Source organism: Rhyacophila brunnea, unplaced genomic scaffold, assembly GCF_057557595.1.
Source record: "Rhyacophila brunnea isolate RB1 unplaced genomic scaffold, BYU_Rbru_1.0 scaffold_19, whole genome shotgun sequence".
Classification (NCBI taxonomy): Eukaryota; Metazoa; Arthropoda; class Insecta; order Trichoptera; family Rhyacophilidae; genus Rhyacophila; species Rhyacophila brunnea.
In genome coordinates this window covers 11915761-11937827 of record NW_028232848.1, presented here as the reverse complement: position 1 = coordinate 11937827, position 22067 = coordinate 11915761, and the positions used below count along the sequence as shown (strand labels likewise).

The window sequence follows — 22067 nt, the reverse complement described above, 5'->3', positions numbered from 1 at the left end:
CGGAATCGCCCGCTTTTAAATTCGCCAACAAACAGCTCGTATAGAAGCTCAATGTAATTGACGCTTAAGGGGCGGATATGGCAAAAGAAAATAAGAAGATATTAATATTATAATGAAGGTCAAAAATGTGCATATTTTACAAAAACTTTCTGGCGCGTTATCCTTTAAGTTTTATGCAAACTTTACAACGTTCTGTTACACAATGTTTTGTAAAATGGATATTATTATCACATAAGATTAAAAAAATATGAATTATTGTACTAAGTAAAATAATAATCAATATTTGTTTTTAAATCTGTGCTGCTCTGTATCTTAAGTATCAAACTGAATATCACAAAAACAGAATTTAAAAAAATGTATTTTTACGTTTCTAATGGGGTACTTAAAATTTTATTATTTTTATTGCCAAATTTAACGTTTCCACTTAATTGTTTTAAGGCTCCATAGTAAAACGTCAGGAAGATAATAAAAGATTACAAACGATCGTTTTCTTCGCAAAGTTGTTTCCGAACGGGAAACACTTAGAATATGAACGTCAGCCTATAATAAATAGACGATAAATTTAATTATACTCTGTCTGTTACTACAATGCTTCCCTACCTTTTTCATGTCATGGCACAGTATCCACAAAGACACTGAAGAATACTCATTAACCCACCATGTTTTTTTACATATTAAATTTAATATTATAGCATTACAGTCCATTGTGGTGAAACCGTCTTACAAAGGCACATTGTATATTGAGAGAAATTCATGTTAGTCACTTTCTAGACATATTCTGGGTCAAAAGTCACAGTGAAAAACAACATGTTAATTTATCAGGTTCGGGATTTGAACTCAAAACATGTGACTAATTACGCTTCCTACAAAAACTAGTCGGAAATCACAATTTTGACATTAAATACAGGGATGGTTTGGACTTAAGAATATCCGCATCTAATTATAACTTTCGCGACGTGTGATTGGCTACGTCTCTCATTTTCCGTGCGTGTCTTCTTCTATTCCAAACTGACGGGCTTGTGACACCTCCCATTACACCCCCATTACAGTTTATATTTTATAATACACAATATCGCCACATGCTGGGTTTTGGATGAGGTAAGGAATAACATATCACTAAATATAAATTCGCATGTAAATGTGACCAAATTTCACTACATAATGTAAGATAATATACGGTATTGTTAATATTAATTTGTAAAAAAAAATCTGGTCATCGGTTGAACATATTATTATACAAATATTTAAAAAAAAAAAAACAAGTGTTGAAGAGGATGTACCATGTACACACCTTAGTTGCTGTTTAAGGGGGATGCTTCTACTTACCAGAGGCACTTAGCGGAAAAATACGAAGCTTACAATTTGAGACATTTTTTTGATAATTTACAATTTCAACTGAATTAATTAATAAATATATTTTATAAAATAAATATGTATTTGAAAATATTAAAAAAATATGTTTTATTTTAAGTCAAAGATAAACTTACAGTTGTAAAAAAATGTTATAAAATGTAAATTTTTCACAGGACCGCATATTATTATTACAATATATTTTACGGTCATTTTAAAAAACATCGAATTTTATGAAAATATAAATGTGTATAACTTGAAATCCTTTTTATTTAGGTCTACAGAATGATTTCAAAACAAAAGCGTTGGGCACCTGTACTTAGGTAGTCACCATTTTAGATATGACGAGATTATTTGCAGAACCAAACTAGCATGGAGCTCGTGTGAGTAGTTGAATAGTATCTTTAAAGGTGACCTCACACTGTGTCTAAAGTAAAAACTAATTACGTATGTAAGTGAAACATGGACCATTGATTTAAGAAATATCAAAAATAAAATACTAGTAGCGCAATGTAGCATATTCGATATAACAGCGGAAGACCACAAAATAAATCAATGGATACTGAGGCAGATAAGACATGGACAAATAGTTGAAATGGCATCGGGCTGGACAGTGATAACTTGTCGAGTGGAAACCCGCTGGATAAATGCCGTCACAAATTGTTAAGTACCCAAAAAAACGCCTTAAAACTTGCTGGATCGACGAAATTTCCGTAGATATACATAGCGGCAAATAACAAGGGAAATATAAGAGTGCACGGAGCTAGGGGAGATCTGCTTCTAGTAGTGCAACAACCCTGGATGATGATAATGATGATGCACCAACAGAAGATTGTAATCGTTAAATTACAATATGAAAGCGAAATACCATAGAATGAATATAATTCAACACATTGGAATAGAACGAAAACCCAGAATATTTGTCACAAAATAGCAATTTATATTCGAAACAAATAATAATATATTTCCTTTTAGAAATTTTCCTCAGTTTACCAAAATAGGGTTCCCAATCAATCTTACCAGTTCCCGGCATTTTCCTGGAATGGAGGTTTTGCGTCGTGAATTTGGTGCTGTCCCTTTTTACTTTTGCATCTTTTATTCGCATGAAAGAGCCTGCAATCAGGTTTTCATGATTTAAAGGCAGCTTTGAGAAAACACAGTATGTGTTTTTATTGCGTTCGCGCTTTATATTCTGTTAAGCTAGATGAAAACGGTTTATTCATAATATTAAATCCGACTCTATAAAATAATATAACATAAAGGATTGCGGTTTTCGTTTATATCCGATGAACGTGTACTGTTTACCAATGCTACTAGATAAATCGAAACATGTAGTTTTATATTTTTTTAGTTATTATGAATAAAACATTAGATTTGTGATATTTAAACTGTGCACGGTGTATAATATCTAAGAACAACGCAAACTGTTATAAAAATATATAATTCTAGACAATCGTAATACAACATGTTATCACAATCATCTATATGATTGACATATTATTTTCATTTATGCAGTGTTATTATCAGAACCAATAATGTTAATACTCACTCAATACTGGAAATCACTTCAGAATCCCGGTTTTCTACTGGTAATAAATTGCACGTCATGCTTATCATCTTCTATCCTCTGCTTTGTGAATAGGTATATTGTAAGATTAAAATAAACAAATTATTATTATTATTAATCTGACCAATACATTAAAAAACTGAATCTCATAATATAATAGGTTATGTAAAAATATAGAAAGAGACCTCTTTCAACATTTTTTTATTTATAAACATTATACTCATCATGTAAACAATAAAAATATATATTATATATAAATATATTATATGGTAATTTTGAGGTTATAATTTTCGGCTACGTAAAATCACAAATATTTACTTACTATGCATAAATCAGCCAAAGTCGTAGTAATTACTAGTAATTGTGAAAGACAAATTAAAAATATAATATACTTCAATACAAATATAGTATATTATGATTGCAATGATTTTAAAAAACAAACCAATTACCTACACGGTTCGAAAATCAATGAGTTTACATTGGAACTGTCAAATAATGTCAAATGCGGCTTCTGCTCTCAAGAAGTAACGATCAAAACATAGTGTTATTATTAAAGAAATATAGCCATAACAACAGCGGTACTAGGCCAGTCCGGGCGTATGTCCTAAAACTTATTAGCCTTCAACTTATTAAAAATATTAGGCGTATCCTATGTCAGATACGTTATAAATCCTTCAGTAAATGATAGTTACAACCGAACCGCTTAGTATATATCCAGTATTTTCTCGTACTCGGTAAATACGGCTTTTAAAAACCTCTATTTTCTCTGTAAATATAGAAGTTACGGTTTGGATTTATTTGCCAACCTTATACAAATACTCTGCAGAATCTATTTTTATCCAAACATGAAAATACCTTAATATATCAGTTACGGCATCTGTACTTAGTACGGCAGTACTGAAGTTAACTTAAAAGTTTTCATATGGTCCATTTCATATATTTTTCTCGCATGTCTATTTTTCTTCAACCATTTATATGCATTACTGAATTCAACAACGTTTATATTTTATCATTGATTCATACCAAAAAATTATGTGAGTTATATGTATTATGATACTATGCAAAAACACTGTAAAACACATTTCCCAATTAAAAACACTGTATATCCTGCAAATACAATGTTCCTATTTGGGAAATATTTTTTACAGCGTTTTTACTTGGTAAAATAATTATTTGTCCATTAGTGGATATACCTACAGTGTTCAACCGCGCACTTATCTAGATTTACAGAGAATATGAAGGTTCAAATTGAAATATGAATGATAAATTACGATAGATACTGTAAGTCTAAAAATGCAAAAAAATGTCAATTAGGATAAAATGATTTTTAGAGTGTTTCTACTTGGGTATCTACAAGTATCAATAATATTCCATCTGTTCAAAATTTCATTATTTTTTTATTGTAGCATGCCTGACAAATATACATATTAATGGTGCAAATTATTGTACTTAGGTATGTTTGTTATTATATTCATAATATTTATATATTAATATTATATTGTTGGTAATGTAAGAGTATCCAAAAATTTTACGTAGTTATGCAGAATGTTGTAGCCAGTCCACAATAATGTCGAGCTGGGATATTGGCACTTTAGCAACAACATGATATTTACAATGTATGTAAAATGTCAAATTGTAAATAGTATTTTATTTCAAGAATAATTTCTTTGCGGCTTGGCTATTTTCAGCAGAACGTAGAGAAAACCTTCTCGCATCCTTATGATAATGACAATAAAATGAATTTCCCGACTCGTTTTCTTCTGGGTATGCTATCAATGCAATCCCTGTCTACCCGAAGAGTGATTGTTCTTTTAAAGCATTTCTTTTTACTTCTTCGTGGGTTCATTTACAATCCGCATATACCTACTGGCAAATATTAATTTTCATGTTCCCACCAATATCACTCGCAGCTCCACGGTCTTCAAGATACCTCGTCGCAGGACAGATGTTATGTTTCATGATGCTGTGTATCGTGCAATTAGCTTATTTGATGGCACCATAAAGGTTGATTTGTTTTTTATTAATTATATAATGTTTGTAGACGTTTTAAATAGGATAAATTTATAATTGTATATATTATCATATTTCTTTAATATTTACACATGCTGTCTTTTCCACTTTCTTGTCATATTAGTTGTTATTTGTAATTAAGATATTTTTATATATTTGTATGTATTATGTATTATGGCGCATTGGCCAAAAGCTGTAATGCCGTAATACTCTTTTTTATAAATAAATAAATAAAAATAAATAAATAAATAAATAAATCTGATCTATATCATACATCATTTTTTTTATTTTTTGTAGACTGGCTACTTTCTGCATAACTATGTCCAATTACGAGTTAGTAGCGCATCGTTGAATGGAAATGTATATATTGGTCATATAGCAAATAGGGCACGATGCAATAGAGGTCACTTGGGAGATGTCAACGGGCTGGAGATGTTGCTCAGTGAGTGAACAACCGGTGGATAAATTCCGTTCTTTCAACGCACGTAAAAGACAATAAACAACTACAGGGATGTTCTCAAACCCACTGAATAGACGAACTCATAATATTCGCTGGTTGTAGGTGGCATCAAATTGCTAGAAAGCAATATGACTGGAAGGAGCTAGAAAAGGTCTTCACTGGTAGATCCACCACGGATGATGATGTTAGTATTATTGTAATGAAACACGTGATAAATGGGAACTAAGTGGCAATATTTTTTTATGCTTTACCTATCAAAATTGTTATTTGACTCTAGTCTATAGTCGGGTATATAATCGGAAAATACCTAACTCTAACCACAGCTTGTTTAAATAAAGTTTTTTTGAAGAACATTGTAAGGAGATCCCATCTTTGGAGTACAGGACGACACTAAATTTTAATAGAATGTATTGTCAACGCATAGAAATCTGTGTGCCGAATTTCAAGTCTCTGTGTAAACAGGAAGGAGATGAAAATTGAGCGTATCAGGAAAACTTTACATAAACACTTAAGAGAAAAACATTGCATTAATTTTAGGTTATCTTTTTATATTACTGAGATTTAGTGACAGAAAATGACAGAGCGTGTGGGGTGGGGTCATGGTGTTGTGGATGAGGAAGTCGAGATTTGGTGGTTGCTCCGATGGATGGAGGAGTGAGTTTTATTTGCAGCGTAAACAGCCGGTACAAGAGTATGTTACAGTAGTTATGTTACAATACTTATGGTACTGTTTCGAGGTCCGAATCTCAGTAGAATGAGATGTTTTGCGGGGCGATATAGATACTGCGATACTAACAGACCGGGAACTTATATTCGAGTGACATGTTCAATGAATTATGATCCGTTATTTATTGACATCACAATCAAAATAATATCTTGAAAAGAATATTAAGGACATAATTATTATAATTGTGTCAGCTACTATATGGAGTTTGCGTCATCGGATATGGCTGATATATGTGTCTATATGAGTCTAGGTATTTTTAACTATTCAATAAATTTAAGCCACTTTAATTTGCATGATACATAAAAAAATATCAATTATAGAGGTATTTATTTATTAGAAAAATATATTATACACAATACATTTTTTAAGTTCATAGTTTATGTGATTACTGATTATTATATACACAGTGTCAACTTGAGGTCAATATTTGATAACATTAATGACCTTATTATGATAATATTAATCAGACAACCAGCCAGACAATGGAAATTATAGCAAATTACATTTTTTCTTAAATATCTTTATAATTTTAATGATAGTAATGAGCTTAATATCATAATAATAATAATTGGACTGCTTTGTGTATTTATCGATCAAGCGACGACACTAAAATAATAATTTTATTATTTTTGAAGTTTTGTCGTTCGTGCTTGGCATCAGGTCCTGTACAGTTGTTAAATATTCATAACTCTTATTAGGGCTCTACGTCAGCCGTGAAAATGATCTGCAATACACTGCTGACGAACGTATATGGATGTAATAATTTATTATTTAGCAAATCGTTATGATATATCAAATAATCACTATTGTACTTGAATACAACTTTTTATGATAATATTGATAACTTTCAAACGTAAGTAAGTATTTTTTGCAAATTTTCAGTGACGTCCCGTGGGGGTAGGCAGATTGAGCGTCGCTTGGAGGAGGCAGTTACTCGAAAGGCGGCAAATCGAGAAGAATCGGTAGGTATAAAATATAAAAATAGGTACCTAAACTTAGTAATCGCGGAAATATATCTCCAATAAAAAAAACCAGCTCACTGGTTGGAAACAAAATGTATTAATTAACATAGAATGTTTAACCGCAGTGTTTCTTTGTCGGGATTGCGATGTCTAGTTTCCTACCGTTGTCCTTGGACGTCACATCCTTGATGACCAGCAATGATACGTGCAGATTTGAGAATTATATTACATGAATTATCGGTAGGTAGGTACTTACATACTTACCAAATTAATTTATCCAAATATTTTTGCCAGTCACTTTTGAAAGTTGTCAGGTGTAGGTATATTTAAATGTATCTGAAACCGTGGACTCACAATATTGTCTATTGAAGTAGAGATGTCATTTAAATTAGATTTAGTGGTATATATTTTGTTAGTAATGTATTCATACAACACATTTCTTAAATATTGGAGACATATAATTGTATAATATATTTATACAGACGTATAAAATGGGGTGGCATTTTGGCGCTGCCTAGGGGCGGCATTTTGGCTAGGGACGTCACTGCAAATTGCACTGATATATTTCATTCAAATCAAACAAAAAGCCACAGAAATACAATATGTTGCGATGCATACAAAAAAAAGTACCGATCGTCGATTGAGTCGTGATCGAAAAAAAGGAATTCTCCTATGACTCCGGTACACGGTCTAATGCATTACAATCGGTTAATCGGGGTAGATGATTTAGAATTTCTGCAAAACAGATATATACCTGTAGGGGTAAATATACTTATTCAATTAAACCTATTGTTAATGAAGCCATAACATTATTTGACGTTTATATTATACACTACTAAATTTAAATTGTGCAGTTGGCATACTTTCAACTGTGTCATTTAAAAATATTTTTAAAATGTTAAAAAATATCGCTTCTGATCGCCAAAAATGGCTTCACTACGTAATTTATTGTTATTCTAAGCATTCAATCTATAAAAGTGATCTATAAGAGTCCAACGGTTTTACTCTTCATGCCTACTACGAATATATTGTGACTTACTGCCAAAAGTTGGTAAATCGATAATTTAGGTATTTAGAGTTAACAATGTGTCTAGGTACATATAAATATGTATGGTTGAAAAAAAATCAAGGTCATCCGATATATTATAGAAAATGTACATAAAGCACAAAGAATAGCATTATGCCCGATTTTAGAGGACATGTCAAACTTCAAATTGCAATTTCTCCATAACATGATTTCGAGACTTACAAACTTTTGGCAGTATTAATATATAATTAAATTATAATATATAATTTTACTATTTCTCCAAGTTTGCTGACATAAAGCTAACAAAACATACCCACATAAAGGGTTTTTTTAATATCCAGAGTAGTCTTTGCGACATAATTTAGAGTAGAGTTATTTTCAGATTTTTAATCTTTATAGTTCAAATCAGTTGGAGATATATTTTCTTTAAATATAGTTACTTAGAGTCTGTCTTATATAAGCTGGCGTGCAGTTTTCTCCCGCTTCAGCATCTTAACACTGCATTCCCTTTCGTTCCCACCCATTGAAAACTTGCAATAGTCTAACGCGATGGCACAATGCATTCCGTCCGTGAACGACGTGACGTAAACGCCAGCTTATAGAAAACAAACTCTTCATCATTTGCTCACAATGAAAATAAAAATAAAATAAATATAATATAATAATAACATCATATTAAATCACTCAATAAAAGCTTTTAATATTTAATTTATTAAGGCTGGCAGTTATAAAGTCGGTAACATCCATATTCCACCATTTTACACACCCCAAGAACACTTATACATACACAGTCCAAGCATACGTAAGGCTAACTTTTTGCAAATAAAATGTCCTTAATGTTAATAATATAATACAACATCATATTATTAATTAAAGTTATTCGCCAAAAAAAAAAAAAAAATTGCAACTGATAAATAAATATGAACGACCTCGCAATCAACATCCGGTTTAATTATATTAAAGTAAAAATGTAGCTGAATTAGGTATTTTGTGAATATGCACGATTAAACAGTACTTAGAGAGTTATATTCAAGAAAACTATCAAAAAAAAAGTAAAAATGGAAATTACCAACATTTAAACTAATATCCTCACTTTTCATATTATGTAGAATGATTAATGATATAAATGGCTGTGATTATGAAAAAAAAATATATATATAATATATAAGTATATAATATATATCGTAGATAATATATAGGTCTTCCTTATATTACCTGCCAAAAATTTCAATAATAAATATTTTTCTCTAGGTTACTACTTCAAGTATGCTGCCTTGAGTGTGTTTTTAAAAAAATTGCATATTCATTTGTGATTTCTCTGGACGAAAATAGCCAATTTACAATTTTAATATTAGGTATAGAAATATATTCTGTCGAAATAAGTGAACTTTCTGGTTTTTCACCAGTGCTGTATTGGTCAAAAACTATAGGTTTCAGATCTGTAACTATAATATATTGTAATATAATAACTGTAACATTTGTACAAACAATATGATAGTCAAGGAAAATTTCACCATTCCAGGCTGATGTAAAAAACTATCTGATCTTATATAATGTCATTGATCTTTTGACAGGTTGATACGATATATAAAAAAAACGAATTAGAGCTTTGATGCAGTCACAACACTAAAGCTCTTATTGATATAAACATATAGAATTTAAAGTTACATTGATATTATCTATAAAATTGATATTTTTTAGATTACAAGATTGTAATAATAAAGTATTTATAAAATACAGTGGGTACGGTGGGAAAATTAAATATATTCTCAAAAATTTAATTCTTATTACTTATTCAAAAAAGATTTTCGACCTCTGCTATTACATATATCGATAACCAGTTATACAATCAGACATACAGCAATCTGTTTTTGTAAAAAAAAAATACGAGGACATCATTTACAATCAATATATTTATCAAAAACCTTGGGCAATTGAGTTAAGCCAAGGTTTATGAAAAATGTTTACTTTTTATTATGGCTTAAAAAAGCTGGTCGAAAAAAGGTATTATGTTTCCATTATGTTAACAGAATTAAAAAAATATTAATCTTTTTATTTAAAAAGAAAAATATTTTTTTTATTGCCAGAGTTTTTCAGCACATTGTAAAAATATCAGCAACGCAATATTTTTTTTATAAATATTTCGAACAATTTACTGTTAATTTTTTGAAGTATTTAAATTGAGCAGTTATATAAGTACATCATTTTAAAGCATCGCATTACTTTATTATTGTAGTGTTATTAATTGGCTCCTTTTTTAGACCTTTAAAACGGATTAAAAAAATATTGAAAACATAATCAACTCAGCATACTAAATGTGAGTTTGTTTAAATAAAACAACTGTATGTTAAAAAATATTTTTAAATTATCGTTATTATTAATCGTACGAATTCAAAACCAAAAATTTTTTTTTTCGAATTCGTAACCTTTTTGAATGTGCATATAATAATATAAAATATTTGTTTTTGGCTCAACGCACACAACAACGGGAAGTCATTATTTGCAGGTTTCACGTCATGTAATATGGAGACAGTTTGACATGAGCTTATTAGGCAGAGTAATGCGCAGTTATCGCGCGCCAGTCGATCCGTCGGTGAAGAACGCTAAAAATATAAATAAGTTTTAACAAGATCAGTATACAACACTGAATGCCACAAAAGAATGCTACATAATATAAGTTAATTAAAATGTAAATTTCTCTTCCACGGCGCTACTCGGGCCTCCTCCACAACCGCTCTCCACTCACTCCGGTCTCTCGCCACAATTCTCCAGTTACCGGGTCTTCCCGGGTCTCTTCCGTTGGGGTGGCCACTTTGTCATGATCCTTGGCGCTCTAACTTCAGGCATTCTCTCCATATATCCCACCCATCGTAGTCTTTGGGACTTACAGTATCTTATGATCGTTTGCTGTTCAATCAGCTTTTCCAACTCGTTGTTCATTTTTATTATGTAGTTCCCATTTTCCAACGTGGGTCCAAAGATTTAAGAGTAAGAAAATATTTTGCGCTCGAAGACAGCTAATTTGTTTTCCTCGTTTTGAGTTAAGCACCAAGTCTCACAGCCATAAGTGACCACTGGCCTTATAATTGTTTTATAAATTAGAAGTTTACTTCTTCGGCCTAGAATTTTCGACCCCACCAGTCGCTTGCAGTCATGCCAGCATTTATTCCCGGAGATAAGGCGGATTTTTATCTCCTCTGCTGTCTTATTTTGGGTATTTAGGCTGGATCCGAGATACGTGCACTTGTCCACCCCTTCATATGTTGTAGAATATAGACATAGGACAGCATGCATAAAATGTAAATTACTAGCAAAAATTAAAAAAAAACACAAATGGTTTCTTTTTTTAGATAAATCTCGTATTATTTCACTCCCTTTAAATTGAATTATCTCAGTTAAGTAAACTTAAATCTACCTCGTCTATATAATGTTTATTGAAGTAGGTATAGTGGTACAATATTTAAAGTTAAACCTGTGCCGATATCGCTTTCTTCTAGTGCTAATAAATTGCACAGGACCAAATTAATTATTGTTACCAATACTATTTCTGATTGCACTTACATTAAGCTTATTGCATCGTTTTTTCTCGTTCGACGTTGCTCAAACTACGAGATAATATTTTATGTCAAAACAATCACACTTCACGCTTAAGTAGTATTGATACCGCCTAAACCAGGACATCCTCAGAGAATCCAAGGCCATGAGGCCTGAATCATCATTGGGCGGATTCATGCAGACATGAGCAGATCGACTACGAGACAGAAATTTCTAGCCCGTGAGCGTACGTAGAAAAGGTCTGGTTGTCTGTTTCTGTGAGTAAAAATTCTCAGAAATTTGAGACCCAAGGTACCTACAAGCCAGGTACATAGGGTGTGAAGGCTGTCTTTTTGTCATTTTTCAGTGATAGAATTGTGAATTATTATTTGTTGTGTATTATTACCTACTTTGATTTTCGGAGGCGACCCCAGCCCCTAGTGCCTCGGGTTTTAGACTCTCGAGCGAGACGTCAGCCACGGCGCCGCGATCGCCGGCGTCTCCGCCAATTTAAATTTATTTATTTTATAAATATTTTTTTAAATGTTTTATACGCTGTAACCTGTTGTACTCGTAAATGTATTCCAAACAATAAAAAGCACTGTTTTCGCCGTAATTCCGCGTTGTCAATCAAAAGCATGTCCCTGAAAGAAGATACCAGTAGACGATAACCTTGACCTTAGTTCACCAGGGGGGTCCAGCGCAACCTACGCCCACCCCCTCCTTTCGGAGGTGACAGTATGTTTATAAAAAAAACATACGAGGTTAGCTAGCACAGTTCGGCAGTTTTTACAGAAAATAGGTCTTAGGCATAAAGCCCGTTGACGCAGCGAGTGCGGCGCTCGCGCATAATTTCTACAAGTGGCGCGTAAATCATCAAAAATACAACGTAATCAAATACGCCAGCGCCCACTGGACTTAACGATGCCTTGCGCGCCGCCTGCCGCATGAGTCACCGTTTTTCGCTTCTCGGCGATACGATTTAATGAAAATACAAAGAAGTCCATTCATTGAACACGGCTACCAAAATTACGCTGCTTGAAGCGTCGTCGATCGATGGGCCAAAAGCAATTATTTAATAACAGAGAACCCATTGTTTTATTTTATTCCGTGTCATTATATTTCGCTGGTTGAATAATGTCGTCGTAAATATTTATTACAAGCCCCGAAATAATATAATATTTTTATTGCTTTGTTATGAGAGACGCTGTAAAAATAATTGTTCTGTGCTGCTTGGGCCGCTTATTACATAGGTGAAGGGTAATGCGCGGCGAGAGACGTGTGATTATGGTTATGAATACGCCGACTTCGCCCGCTCGACGCGTTCTGTGGGCACCATCGCTTAGTCCGCGTGAGAGAATGAGATGCCATCGGTTAGACGTAAATTAAGTCAGGAATAGAAAGCATAACAATAATTAAATTTACTCTCGCGAGAAGAAATCACATCTGCGAAGATTCACAGTTAAATTTGATCTACTACTACTACTTCACCATCTCAATCCTGAGAGAATCATATCGGCCCCCATAGAGTGGAGGTTGTATTAACAGATTTTTTTTTACAATAAATGGATGTTAGCCACTTGCTGAACTTATTAGGTCTACACTCTGACTCCAAACACAAATTGAGAAACAATATGTATATTTGCCAGACCCAGAACCTGGGATACACGACATTATAAGTTGTTTTTTAAGTTTTTAAGATATGGTCTATCAAAGTTCACTCTGTGTGCTTCCATCTACTTTTATTTTGTTACTTATTTTATTTATTTTCTTATTTTATTACTCATTCTCTGTATTTTTATTTTTAAAAATTATTTACACTTATTTTATGTTATGTCGTGAACGCTTTGAATTTATAATTTGTTATGTTGATAATATGTAAAATAAATAAATTTGATTTAAAAATGATAATGATAATAATATTAAGCCAACGCTTAAGCCGCTCGGCCATCGTGGATTGATCTACTGTAACTACTATAGTAATATTGTAATCTGGAGCACATCTGGCGAAACGACAATATACTATTTATAGATTAATATATATATATATATGATACTATTCAATAAAATATGAATAGGCGTGTAAAAGAGTACTAAAATATAAAAAAGTTCTTTACAATGATCTACACGATTTTCTAGTTAAAAGTGACACTTATTTTTATAATAATAACTTAATATTATGTTGTAGCGAGACTTGTCGTTGAGTAAAAAAATATTAATATGATTTTTATTTTATTTCGTTACATTTTTTTAAATTTATTAATAAGAAACTCAAGAGGAATAAGTGACAATTAAGTAAAAATGGTTAGGCGCACTTCTCACATACAAACAAAGTGTTGACTTAAAAAGTTTCGTGATAATTATTATAACTTGTTGAAAGTTAAAATTATTTAATATATATTAGTTATTCATTTTTAATATTCAGATATCACAAATATGTGTAATTTTAATGTTATTTAATTAATGTTACAAATTTAGCTAACTTTATGAAGATTTTTTTCGAGATAATCACAAAAAATCACATTTATGATAGCAATTGGATGTATTCAAAGATATTAATTAGTTTGCTCGAAACAATGAAGTTGGTCTAAAATACAAACCATTATTTTTAATCCAATAAACTGAGCTGAATTTGTTTATTAATGAGCTTAAAATAATGAAAAACTATTTAATGAAACATTATCATAAAAAATATTTCAAAAAGTGGAGGCAACCGACATTGACAGCAATAACCTCAGTTTATCAATCAGCTAGTTTCATTAATCAGAGTTTTTCAACTGTCATATTCATCTACTATTTCACTATAATACTGCCATTGGGCTTCATGGCCTGTTGGAGTATTATAAAGAATATGATTATGTATATATTTTTATTATTAATAATCTACCAACATCATGAATTTTGTGTACATAATATGTACACATGTATATATTATAAATTAGATCAATAATGGATTTAATAGTCAAAGTTGATTAAGTAACTCGAAACTAAAAAAAATACTTTTTCAACACGTATAAATAGTGTACTCGTATCTAATTATAATATGTATGCGGTAAAATAGTTATTTAATTTTTAATTAATTTCTCTAAAAACACTCACGAATAGATTTTACCCATATTTTCATATAAATCTAATTTCTAACTTATGTGAATGGTGTAGCCTAACTATATTTTTGTGCCAAAGTTATTTTATAGATTATAAAAAATAATTTTGTCGCTTTTAAAGTTGCTAATATAATTATTATTTCTCGACTTCCTTATCCATGGACTTCGATTTCTTGTATCCCCAGCCCCTCAATTATTAGTACTATAAATTCACCTGAAGTGCTAACATACACGCAATATGTCTTATCATTCATTAAAATCAGGTTTCCGTCGGTAATGAAAGGTTACGTTTTATGAATAGCGTAAGAATGTTAAAATTGTTATAAAAAATAAAAATATACTAAGGTTTTTAAATGAAGGTTTCAAAATCCATGATTGTCGTATATTTAAAATATCGATTTTGCCCACGAACTTCATTTTTTATAACATTGTATGTAGCATCTTGTCATGACAGTTTAATAGACCAATTAATTTATGAGGTCACTTTTCAATTGATTTTTGTCATAATATATTATATACCTCTGTTATTTACAGAAATGTGCCAGATAGGGTAATAAAGTAAGCTATACAGCAGAAAAAATAATATTTAAATTCTAAAAAAAATATGTCATAATTAATATTATTTACAAGAAGAAAGGTTGAAGAAGAATTTCGTATTTTTCAACTAAGTACTTAATAATGAATGCAGGTAAAAATTAATTTCTTTAATATGTAACATTCATTTTATAACTACATAACTATAAGGTACCCAATGGCGGCTGGCCCTTTAAGTTAAATGGTCATCGACCCTTCTTAAATATTTATATAATGTCAATTATAATTATTACTAGCGAGACAGCCTGGGAATGATCAGCTAGTATTTATTATTACCTATCGGCTAGAGCGCTAGGCTAAAGCATCAACGTTAGATGCACGCTAATGTATATTATGTACATGTGTGTTGTTAAAATATACCTACACAAGTCTCATGATCAACGTCCAACTTCGCGTCTCAACACGCTCGGGTCAATTTAAAATCTGACAGAAATATAAAATATTTCTCTCCCTCTCATTGTTCATATCGATGGCTCAGTTCCATAGTGGGACAACTAGGAATTGGTAGTTTCGAGTAATGGCTGATCAAAGTTTTGACTCACCTAAACTGACTTGTAGAAAAGTGACGGTTTATTATTTGTATTATCTTTTTAGTGAAATATGTTATGAATAGTATGTAGTTTTAGGGCTCAAGTTGTTTATGCTAATTATCATAATGATTTTAATAGTTTTGAGCAATAATCGGACATAACCCTCTATGGAGCTGACAACTCTGCATGAATACTGACAATAATTAGACTTATCACTATGGAACTGACAACTTTACAATATTGAGTTAACATAATGTTCTTTATTGGCGTCATCTCAAAACATCAGTCACTGATAACAGTATATCCACATATTGGGTAACCACCAGTGGCGAAGGGTGGAGGTAGGCTGTTAAGATTGGACATAAATAGTTCACAATAAACTCCGTCAGTTATAGGTACCTATTTGTTTTCATTGAACGTCTACAATTATTATTTACAGATGGTGTTAGTAAGTTTTTGGTTGTTGGTAAGAAATCCATCCATCATGGCCCCCACAAAGGGGGGCTGACAGGGCTCTAGCCTGGGGGCCCGAGCTCAGGAAGGGCCCGGCGTTGCGAGTCGACCAGATAAGTGATCTAAACACATTCAAAACTCAAAATTCAAAAACAAATTCTCTAATAGTAAAAGAAAAAGTCGCCTGTGGAGCTATTTTTCTTCAATAATGTTATTATTTAAAATAATGTGGTTTCACGATACAAATTTTATTGCGTATCGATACTCGCCAACTCCATAATTCAAATGGATGTACTTATTAAAATATGCAAAAAAACACTAAATATACACATTTATTTTACCGCGAACACCATTTGGAAAACGCTATTGTATCACACTGCCTTTATCTTTAGCGATAGGTAGGGGGGCCACCAAAGATCCTAGCCTGGGGACCCGCTTCAGGGTGTGGGGGCCATGCCATCCATTCCAGTGTCCATTTCTTTACATATTGTATATAGTTTGACAGTTTTCTTGGCTAATCGTATTATTGGGGCTACAGAAATGTATGTATAGGTCTCTTAGACATCTTTTTTTCTCTCGCTCTATTAACGCATGCATGGCATCATCACCCTAATTTTGGGTATGACCCACAACCAAAAATTTGTGGCAGATTTCTTCAATGAGATCTATTGAATTGACTGCGTACCTACATTAATAGGGAAGCAACAAATTATTTTTTTTGTTGACCCGCACAATTATCCGAATATAATACATTATTTTGTGATGGGTTTACTTGTAAAAAAGCTAACAAGCAGCTACCTATTTCGTTTGAACCCCTTTTTCCTAAGTCCTCATGTCATAAGTAACAGTGGCCTTGCTTCTTTGTTATGTCGTAGGTATATAGTAAAATTATATGTTTTTAACCGGTGTTTATTAGAGAAGCTACTAATGTTTCCGGAGGGCACTGCTAGAACAGCTTGCAGATCGAAGCAAGCAACTTTGACCAAACTCGAAGCAACGTCATTTTCTTTTATATGCTTGTGTAGGTACCTAATTGCTCCTCTTTTCTAATTTTTTCTTCCGGGCTTGAATTTTTAAAAATTTGACAAGGTGTGATACATTGGTCCTTTTTCGGGACAAAAATCCAAATTATCCGGTGTTAAAAATTGTATCCTACATATGTTTTTTTTACAATCGGCATATCTTTCTCCGTACACAATTATTGGTATAGCCTGTACATTGTAGCAATGTTCAGGCTTCCATCGAGATACATTTTTTCACTATAAGCTCTACAATAATGGGAAGACATTACTGGAAATGATTTGATGTGATTTCGGATTTTTTCCTTTATTTCATCATCAATTCTCACTCCACCTTTCCCATTCCTTCCCTTTAAATCTGAATCCAACACTCCATGTTTGTGTTTTTATGTGCAATTTCAATCATTGTCTTGCATTTATTATGCTCAAAGTATTCATATAAAAAAATGCACGCTCTTATTTGGATCCCATTTATATCAAAACAGTACGCCTTGTTAACTGTACGTGTACTACCAGGAGTTTACATTCTGTACTTTGGAATAACTGGCGTGATGTATCTACCTTAATAAATAAACTCACGTCGTCGATCATCGTCTCCGATCCACCAAAAACTTTGGTGGATTTGTTGCCTTTGATTGAATTCAATTTTATCATAACATGTTAATCTGCACTTCTCAGCACACGGTGATCCTATTTTCATAATGATAGAACGTCATTTTGAGTTGTCCCTTTATGAAATGCAATAATTCACAAAACAATATTTTCACAAAACGATATCTCAAGTTGTCCTTTTATGGAACTGAGAGAGTGTTTAAGTTTATTTATTTCCATATGAAGACATCTGTCCAACGAGAGAAAACCAGTATTTTTTACGAGTTGTCCTTTTGTGGAACTGAAAAGGAGCAATATTCAAATATAATGGGTAATATAACTCAAAACATCAAATTTTGGACTTGTCCTTCTATGGAACTGAGCCATCGATATGTGAGACGGAGAGAAAGCGCAAAGCCTTTTTTTTCTTCATATTATTTTGTCGCACCATTAGACTTTATTTAGATCATTGCCGAAAATGTAAAAGAGATATATTTTCAATGAGTCAAACGAAACAGATATATTGTATTATATCGTTGTACACACAGAAAACAATTATTTCTGTATTAATTCCTTGTCGTACAGTACGCGACGACGACTCGTACTTCTGACAGTTGAAAAAGCTAGTAGGTAAATTATAACGTGTTATGTGCAATTTCGGTTAACGATGGTTGGCGATGTGAAAAATGTAAATGTATGTAAGTATCTACCTATAACAATTTCCAGCACTTCTTCTATAATGTATGAAAAGCCAATTTGCAATACGTCTTTTAAATATACAACGAAAAGGCAAATTAAAATAATATATTCAAAATTGACCTACTATTTTTTCGGGCCTAATGCCGCCAATGAAGGTACCTACTGATTTTTAAACAATTCTGCTAAACTAGTCTATCTATATTATGAGATGATTTAAGCTGTGTGCGGTGTCAAAAAATGCTAAATTTAACGCCATGCGCAAGATAGAAATTTTGCAACTAAATGCCTATTCAAAAATACTAGACATGGCAAACAAAACGCTAAGTTGACAACGCAGATAACTGATGTGTCGTATGTACGATTTAGCGTAAAATTAAAGATTTTATAGGTAAATGAAGTATCACATATTTTAGAGCCAATTCACAGTTTGATATTATTTATAACACAATCCTGAAATTTCTTAAGTTAATAAGCCGAGAGTTTATATATCTAAGTAACGCGGCTGAAAAGTCTTGAATCGGATTTTCACGAAAGAAGTGCTACACTGATGTTCAAGTGAAATCCAGAATGTTAAATTCAATTTGAATGTAATTTATCCACCTATAATTATTTTTCAAATCAGTGAGATATAATGATTGGATATAGGCGCGCCCCCATCTACCAATCCATTTCACTCATATAAATATTCAGACAGTGTCTTTCGACACATACATCAGTATCACACTCCAGTAAGCCCGCGTAATTGACAATGGTTAAAAATGATTCTATACAGTGGTTATAATTATAATTCCTCTGTATTAAGAAAATTATTTCCCCAAGGTTAAAAAACACTTAAAATCAACCACTAACAAATTAAGAATATTTACTGAGCTGAGGAAATTTCTACAATCCATTTAATTCTACTCCAGTTTGAAGTTCATACAAAATCACACAAGTAAATAAATAATATAATTTTATGTTCCGTTTAACATGTTGATAACCTACTTTTCCTCGGATTCATTAAAGCGGTTCTGATAATCAAAATCATAACATTATTTTACGATGCATTTAATGTTTATTTTATGCATTGAACTTTAAACCTTTTAAAAATTATATGGTTTTATGGTATTATCACGTAGCACTAATAATGTATTTTATTAGTCTACCACTATATTAATTTTTTTTGTGTATAAACCCATCAAAGAAGTCAAAAAATCTAGCCTAAAGCCGCGTTGACACAGTCCAAGTACGATCCAAGTACACTTGGACCGAGTGCCATCCAAGTGTACTCGTATGAGACATCTTCATACTAATTATTCCTATCCAAGCTACTTTGACCGCGTCCTACTCATCCAAGTTAGCTTGGATACGAATAATTAGTATGAAGCTGTCTCTTGGATGGCACTCGATCCAAGTGTACTTGGATCGTACTTGGACCGTGTCAACGCGGCTTAATAGAGTAGAAATTAACTTATCCCATTTTTATGTGGAGTAGAAACTTGAATAATAAAATTTTAATCTGTCTTACAAAATGGCGGCTACTGAACAGCTGTTTTTTCAGATTGTTCAAATAATTAATGTCAAAGTAAGGGAAAATCATATTTTTGTTCGAATTTCAAATATTCATATTATTGCAAAAGATTTTTTAGTCTACATGAGAAATCTTATTTTCAATTTTATTTAGATCTGTATTTATGTACCTAGGTCATACTATTATTAACTATTTAATTTTAATTAAAATACCACAAATTTACTACTTTACTAAGTATATTATATTTTAGGTAGGAATCAATTTGAAGTAAATTAATGCGAATGCTTATTGCATGCCTATTTCTTTCATTTGGTAATTATCATTTTATGACACATACAAAATATTGTTTAAATCGTCTACTTTCTAAAATGGAAAATAAAAGCAGATTTCGTTTTGTATGTAACCAATATCCAAGAATGTTTACGAGCATTATAAATTAATGCGAAATGTATTCGGTAAAATTTTCTTTTGAAGTTTGTAATTTTGAATAACTTTTGCGTCATTTTTTTTTAATATTAGGTATATTGTGTTATTGTCTCTCGAGAATGTTATTTAAAGTCTTTCGAGGATGTCAATATGCATTTACTATTGGTGACTGCGCATAATGCCCGAAGATGCTGAAAGGAAACCTGAAGGCGAAACCACGATCGCGAAAAACGACTCTAATAAAATAGATAAATCCATTAAAAAATATTGATTATAACGAAAACCATCAAATTTGATGACATTTTTCTATTATATACTAAGTGTCTTGAAAATTAAGGCTATAATACTTCAGTTGAGGCATGGTCTAAAATGATCGTGGCTAGGCGATGCGCGGATTGTACAAATGACGCGTGCCGAACGAAATATAATTTGTCATAAAAATCCAACGTGCGTCCATGTAATGTTATGTTTATTGTTATATTACTAATAATAATAGTATATTCATTGACATGTTTTATTTTTTAAGTATATGTAAAGTTTTTTAGTCATCTTTACACGATTTAAGAATATTTTCATCCGACGCCATGACAAAATAAATCGACGGGCGCACACTTCGACTATCGGTATCCGATTGGCGAGTCCAGGCGACGAGTGAGAAATTTCATCGCACCTACTGTTGAAAATTATTTGCCGTTTCACTGAAGTACGCTCTTAAGTAATTATTCATTATTTTAAACAGACATACTCGTAGTAATTATAAAATATGTATAATATTATTAACAAAAGGTTTGCCAATTTATTTGCTATTTATTTATTAACATTCTTCAATAATAACAAAGAAAAAATCGTTTGTAATGTTTTTTCAATTATAAAATATAATGATTTATTTTTCTTAAGCGTTATTTCTAATTACCAACACGTGCGACATATTTTTTTATGTAATTCCGAAAATAAAAGTAAACAATATAAAAAATATATTTAATTTGATTGTAAAATGTCAAGGGTATTATTTGGCAATACGTTTATCAAGGTACAACTAAGTTATGTTATTTATCATTATTATTTCGTTATTTTATTGATTTGTTAAAACAAGATTTTGTAAAAAAAAAACTGTTTCCGCCCGGGATCGAACCGGGGGCCTTCCGCGTGTTAGGCGGATGTGATAACCACTACACCACGGAAACACATGCTCGTTTAGAGAAAATAATCATACACGTTATCCACCGCCCCGTTACATTCAAACAGTGTTTATAAATGTAATCAATTCGTATATTTATATAAAAACATTTAAATTACAGATAAATAGTATTCCTAATTCAAAAATAAAATTGCGACTTACAATAATAAACTATTATAAAATACTAGCTCACCCGGCAAACGTTGTTCTGCCATATAAATTATTTCTAGTGAATATTTCGGTTGTTAAATAAAAAATAACGAATGTATCGTAAGTGTGTGGGGATGGGATATATGAGAGAAAGAGGGATGGAGCGCTGTAGACTAT

At 31.7% G+C, this 22067-nt stretch overlaps 1 non-coding gene across 1 annotated transcript; it reads right to left on the bottom strand.

The window, feature by feature from the left end:
• Positions 1-21674: 21674 nt before the first annotated feature.
• On the bottom strand, positions 21675-21747 carry TRNAV-AAC (transfer RNA valine (anticodon AAC)). Its single transcript has one exon. It is a non-coding gene; the product is annotated as a tRNA-Val (tRNA).
• Positions 21748-22067: the final 320 nt, after the last annotated feature.